Source organism: Lygodium microphyllum, chromosome 2 (assembly GCF_053477565.2).
Source record: "Lygodium microphyllum isolate KBCC chromosome 2, Lygodium_microphyllum_v1.1.10, whole genome shotgun sequence".
In the NCBI taxonomy this organism is placed as follows: domain Eukaryota; kingdom Viridiplantae; phylum Streptophyta; class Polypodiopsida; order Schizaeales; family Lygodiaceae; genus Lygodium; species Lygodium microphyllum.
In genome coordinates, this window is record NC_141136.1 from 116,508,068 (window position 1) to 116,515,164 (window position 7,097).

A 7,097-nucleotide genomic window follows, 5' to 3' on the forward strand; every position below is an offset into this window, starting at 1 on the left:
AGTCTTATTTAATGATAAGATCAACCCTTAGAGTCAGGCTCAGTTGGATCGCATGCAAGCCTTACTTTGTGGGAACTCTCGCTCAACTGCCAAGACCTACGGACCGCTTATTGTTTCAAGAGTTCCAAGCCGAGCACTAATGGCTACATCTCACATAGCCGACGCGCCATCCATATCTAGGGTGTAGTGAGCTTACCTCCATGCCGTTCGAGTTACCTCCTCTCCCGTGCACTCCGATAGCTCCACGATCCAAGTGCAAGCTTCAAGAAAGCTCTATCCTCAAGCTCCATGCTCCAAGCTCCATCACCACGAGCAAGAGAAGAGAAGAGAAGAGAAGAGAAGAGAAGAGAAGAAGAGAGGAGAAGATGGAGAGCTTCTCCACCCCATGGTCCCTCACCCTCACACACTCACTCCCTCACACTCTCACACTCCCTCTCTCAAGCACAAGCTCAAGCAAGCATGATGGGACCTCAAATGGGCCGGCACTGGCTATGGCACTAGGCGGACCTCATGCTCATAATAGACAAACACACCCTCATGGCCTTGCGGGCCAGGAGCCTCAATCTGCTGCTAAAGGACGAACTGTCCTAAAGCCTAATCTCTGCGTTTATAGTTTTGTAGTCTAATGTTTTCCTTTCTATAAACTCCACAGAGGGAGAACCCTTACACATTGGCCATAAATGCCATGATAATCACATACATGGGAGGCAACCTCTCGGTAGAATCATCGCGGCCCCACTGCAGCTCTCCTACATCGTAGGGATTGGCCCCTTGATGCGCTGCTCAACATATAGAACAAACGAACAAACTCCACTCTTTCATTTCGAAAGTACTCCAGGAGATACCATGTGTCCTTACCAAATAATCCCCCAAGAAATGAACGTCTATCCTATGGCTTAGGATGCCTTTCCACACTCAAGCGTGGGTCATCGTCATTGAAAACAGGTGCTATGCATCCAGTCCTTTGTATTCTGATACCATGGTTGACATGCACATGCAAAGTGAATGATCCTAAAGTGCTCAAACATAATTTTTAAATCATAAATATGTGGTGCACAACTAGGCTTTACCATGCTCATTCACTAACGCGTTGCGACGATGTAAGGATAGCACCAAGACAAGACTCGTGCTACTATCCTCTTAATTAAAATACAAAGAAATCTATGTCATGATATGCATCAGAAAATTAGCAACAATCAGCACGCAAATCACACCATTTAAATCTCCCAACCCCCTACGTTTAGGTATTGCTTTTGTTGCATAGGTGTAGAGGTTCATTTTGCCATGTTTTGATGTATGAAAAGTGATAAATCACAAACTTTGACAATGAGATAGGGCAAATTGGGGTTAAACCTCATGCTTTGCCACTACCATACATCCACAAAAAATCATTATATTTTTCCTTATTTTTGTAAGACGTATTTCTATTTTTTCCTTATTTTTTCTATTTTCTTAATTTATTTGGTAATAAAATATGCTATTTTTTGATTTTTCTTGTTTCAATCACTTCATCATACTAACATTCAATTTATCTTCCATTTTTTCTCATGGGAACACCTTTCACCCACCCAAAATGGAAAAACTACCATTTTATCGCTTAAAAACCGCATTTCGAGTTTACGAGAATTAAATAGAGCATGTAAATCATTGCAAAATCAAAATTTTCTGATAAACAAAAATTAATCATGATGCAACCAGCACACAAACAAATTTCCATCCAATAAGAACATCGTTACCATCATAAATTATCAAAAAACTTCATTTTCCTTCATAAAAATGGTCATACCGTGTTTTTACGAAACCCGAGACGCCTTGAATGATAGCATAACCAGCAGACGGAGCCTCCATTGCTCTCAATCCAATGCTGCACATCAATCTTCAGCATCTCCATCAATCTCCATCGCCATTTCCTTCAATCTCTTTCCCGGTTCCTCCTTCAAGATGGTACACATGAACATCCCATAGAGAGGAGAGAGAGGGAGGAGAGAGAAATACTAGATTTTGATCTCTTCATCCAGACAGCCATATCTTGCGCGAGACTGGTGATAGAGTCAGGCAAGAGGGAGAAGTTGATGCCCAATCTCTATTGCATGGGTTCTTTGTAGCCCACATTCATGATTTGGGAGGGGGGGGGGGGGGGGGGGATGGCACATTTTTCGCCCGTTTCCTGATCAATGCGATGCCATATCCACACGCCATGTTAAAAAATGAAGGGGGGGGGGGGGGGGGGGGGAGGAGGGGGTCTAAGGTCCCAAAGGGCACCTCCCCTTTGGCCTAAGTTTTGGTCCACCTTTTCAAATCTTGGCCAATTTTTGGCCTTTGTCGCATCCGGGCTCCGTTTCAGCCTCTAAAAAATCCTGCGCGTCCGTCTCGGCATCCCGCACTGACTAGCAACTCTTGGCATCCCACACGGCAGTTGGAAAAATTATCAAAAATCCACAAGTGTCGCTCGGGCACCTTTTAAAAGCCGTCTTTCACTTGGTGCTTAAAATCATCCTAGCTGCAGCCGCCGCCTTTGATGTTAAATATTTTTCCCCTAAATTCCAAAATTTTTGGAAAATTTTAGGCACATCCCGGGCTCAAAACTCCGCTCTCATTGGCGACCACGGGATAGGGCGACTCAGCCCGTCGAATCCCACAACAGATCTGCACAAAACAACCAAAGGAAGCATCAAGCTGATACAAAATAGATACATACTAAAACATAGCACAATGCTTACCCTACCCCCTGACAAAACCAAGGTATGAAATCCACAAGGAGTAGGCCTAGCATAATCTGATAGAAGGTCCGAAGCTAGTCACTAACCGACTGCTCCAACATGGCCAAACTAAAAAGAACTATCAAAGAGGTTGCCCTAAAGTGGTGGTTTGAACTACCTACCTAACTAAGGACAACACAATCAGAAGCTTCTACTAGGCGAGGGCTCCTATAGCCTGGTCAAGAAGTATTTTCTTTTAGCACATTTCTTGTTTTAGGTTTTTATTTTCCCATACTCGGGCACGTAAAAAGGAGGGAGCTGAGCGTAGTGACCTAAGGAGACAGGGCATCGGCCTCAGGTCCTGTCTCGATACCCAAGAAACTACCAAGCCCTCGCAAGGCGATACTTAATCCTTTTCTGATGCTCACTTTTATTTTCGCTCCAACCTTCCTGACTTTCTTCTTGTCTAACAAGATGCCACCCCTAGGAAGACAAGGCATCGGCCCTGGGTCTAACTCCTCCCCAGGAACCTACTAGGCCTTCGCAAGGGGATGAGCAACTACTTATAATTTTTTTTTTCTTTTCTATTTTTATAGGGGTTAGAACCCCTTTTTACACACCTTTGTATATATTTATTGCCTTTGAGATATTTAGGGTTTTTTTTCCTATCTATCATCATTTTCCTTTGGCAGGCTTCTCTAATTGCCTCACAACTAACAAGAACTCCTAGGACGGCTGCCTAGCAGGCTAGTAGAACAGGGTCACTAGGACTACTTTTTGAAACAGGTCTTTTGATGCCTGACAACGTATTTACAGGAGGCAACGACTACTCAGACCTCCCCTAGACATGCCTAACCTAAACTTGGGACTTCATGCCTTGGACGCCGGTCCCCAACCAAGAAAAGAAAATCCTCTACAAGTACACAGACACATATAGCATATAAACACGGTACACATAAAGGAGAGATATCACGTGGATAGGGCCACGGGAAGCCTCCACACGACATAGGCTCCTTCCAAGATCTTCTTTGAACCTATCTAGCACAGGACTAAAACAAGAAACCATTAACCGCACCTATGCTAAACAGACAATTGGCTCTCTTGGCCTAATGAAATAAAGCATTCCACTAAAAAAACTGATCGACCCTCTTGGCCTAATGAAATAAAACATTTAAAACCTCACAAAACTAGCCCTCTCGGCCTAACTAGATCAAACAAAATAGCACCTACACATCCCTCCCCGAAATAGTACATATATATAATAATATGCTCCTTTCCAAGAAGGAAAAATAGGGCTCGCAACCCTAAACTAAATGCATAAGGTTACGACCCATCCCTCCTGCATATATAGCAAGAGGCGTACGCATAACATGTTGTCTAATCAGCCTATGGGTCCATGATAACAACGATAGATGGGTCTCGGCTACTCTTTGCATCACCCATATCAACCATCACCTACCATATATTGCATGCTCTGATAACATTCCCCACAAGCGACTGGGTCCTGCCTGATTATTGATAGCAATATCCAAACCAGGACCACAGTTGAAGAAAATGTCTTCTTCATAAGCAAGGTTTGCCAGTGAATCCGCAAACTGATTCCAGTAACGTGGAATCAGCTGAAGAGACACACTCTCAAACTCCCCAAGCAGGGTCATGGCAGTTCGATGATACATACAAAGGATGGGATTCCGCACTGTGTATGTCCCATCTAGCTGATTCAAGATCAACTAGGAATCCCCTTTTACTAACAATAGCCGAATACCACCTTGCTTGGCAATATGCAATCCCATAATCAAGGCTTTATACTCTGCCATGTTGTTAGTGAATCCTATCCTGAGATAAGAAACTAACTTCATCGTAACTCTACGTCGGGGATCTCGGATTACTATTCCGACACTTCCCTTTTTATTAGGGCCCCTAGACGCTCCATCAAAATATAATATGTACATCCACAATGGGTTTACACTGCCTGTCATCACGAAATCCTCTATTCATAATTATGATAGTCAAAATTTAGCATGTTGAGAGGGTGAACTGACGGCTCCATCCCACCTTCTTCATTGAACTCAAGAGGGATACTTGTCAACATTCGTAAGTAGTGATGGCAGAAGACTTTGATCTCCCACACAAAAGTTCTGTCTTCTTGCTCAATCACTTTGTATCCTTTGCTCCACCAGATAAGTTTCCCCTGATGGTATCTCTGCTCCAAATATTGTTCTTTTCATGAGATGCAAGGAATGAACAAGGAATGAGATCCAAAAGAGCTTAAAGCTGCTTCTTCAGGAAATTGACATCAACAGCTATTTGCCAATATTGTTCAGAAATCATGTCAGTGTAGTGCTTCATCATATCCTTAACTTCGCCAAGGACATTAGATGCACTCGACTCATAGCCTTGATCATCTATCCGTCGTTCCATTGGCCTAATAGTTTGATTGGGCATCGGTTGTTGACTCACAGGAACAACATTAGGGTTCGAAGCTTGGCCTCCAACATTTGGTGGAGCCAACTGACTAGCCATAGGCATAGTCACACTGGGAGGAGTTGGCGGCAAAGGTACATTTTGAACCATGCTTCCTCTCCCATTAGGGTTATTCATAGGCATCCATTGACTTCCATTCATCAATGGTAAATTTCCTCCAGGTACTAGACCCGCATTAAGATTTATTCGAGAGGAGTAGGCTGCTTGTAATCGTGACTCTACTCCTTCTGCCAGCGTGATGGTGGTGTCTATATCAGCCAAAGCCACACTGCTCAATTGTACTTGAATATTGAAATCCAATCCATGCAAGAAGTATTGTAATTGGGCAGCCGGCGGAATAGGAATGTAAGTTTGTAACTTACAAAATACTTTTTTAAGCTTCTTGGCATGGGCTTTCACATTCAGATGGGGGTCTTGTCGTGTTACATTCAAAATACGAAACCAGTATTGGCCACATCTTTCAGGGGCATATTCTCCTCAGAAAGCTACATAAAATTGGTCTATTGTGGTTATCGTTCTAGTCTCTATGCTATGATACCATATTGCAGCCCTTCCTTTTAATGTCATGTTAAAGAACATCATAAGATGTCCCTCATCTTGGATGTGGTAATTGAACATTAATCTTTGGAATTCACAAATGTGAAACTCTGCATCTTCTTCGGCTAACCCATTAAAAAGGGCAAAGGCACTCCTAAAGCTGGTAGATCCAGCATCCCTGTAGGAATTGCAATGGGTTGTGCCATGACGACAATCGAATTGACAATAGGAGTTTGAACTGATGGGGTCACATCCCCACTTGAAGTGGGTTGACTATGTGCAGCAGTTGGGTTACTAAGACCACTGCCTCTTACGCATATCGGGCTACTCCTTTGAGGAGAATAGCGACTTACAATCTCCAACCGTCGTCTAGCCCTCTCAGCACGTTTTGCTTTTTGTATTTCGGCTTGACGGTCCTTGTCAGAGGACATAAACCAACTTTTGGGTCCCTTAAAACCCTAGATTCGAGAACCAAAACCCGTTGGCAGCTCCCGTCAAATGCACCACTGATGGGACCTCAAATGGGCCAGCATTGGCTATGGCACTAGCTCGATTTCATGCTCATAACAGACAAACACACCCTCATGGCCTTGCGGGCCAGGAGACTCAATCTGCTGCTAAAGGACGAACTGTCCTAAAGCCTAATCTCTGCGTTTATAGTTTTGTAGTCTAATGTTTTCCTTTCTATAAACTCCACAGGGGGAGAACCCTTACACATTGGCCATAAATGCCATGATAATCACATACATGGGAGGCAACCTCTCGGTAGAATCATCGCGGCCCCACTGCAGCTCTCCTACATCGTAGGGATTGGCCCCTTGATGCGCTGCTCAACATATAGAACAAACGAACAAACTCCACTCTTTCATTTCGAAAGTACTCCAGGAGATACCATGTGTCCTTACCAAATAATCCCCCAAGAAACAAACGTCTATCCTATGGCTTAGGATGCCTTTCCACACTCAAGCGTGGGTCATCGTCATTGAAAACAGGTGCTATGCATCCAGTCCTTTGTATTCTGATACCATGGTTGACATGCACATGCAAAGTGAATGATCCTAAAGTGCTCAAACATAATTTTTAAATCATAAATATGTGGTGCACAACTAGGCTTTCCCATGCTCATTCACTAACGCGTTGCGACGATGTAAGGATAGCACCAAGACAAGACTCGTGCTACTATCCTCTTAATTAAAATACAAAGAACTCTATGTCATGATATGCATCAGAAAATTAGCAACAATCAGCACGCAAATCACACCATTTAAATCTCCCAACCCCCTACGTTTAGGTATTGCTTTCGTTGCATAGGTGCAGAGGTTCATTTTGCCATGTTTTGATGTATGAAAAGTGATAAATCACAAACTTTGACAAGGA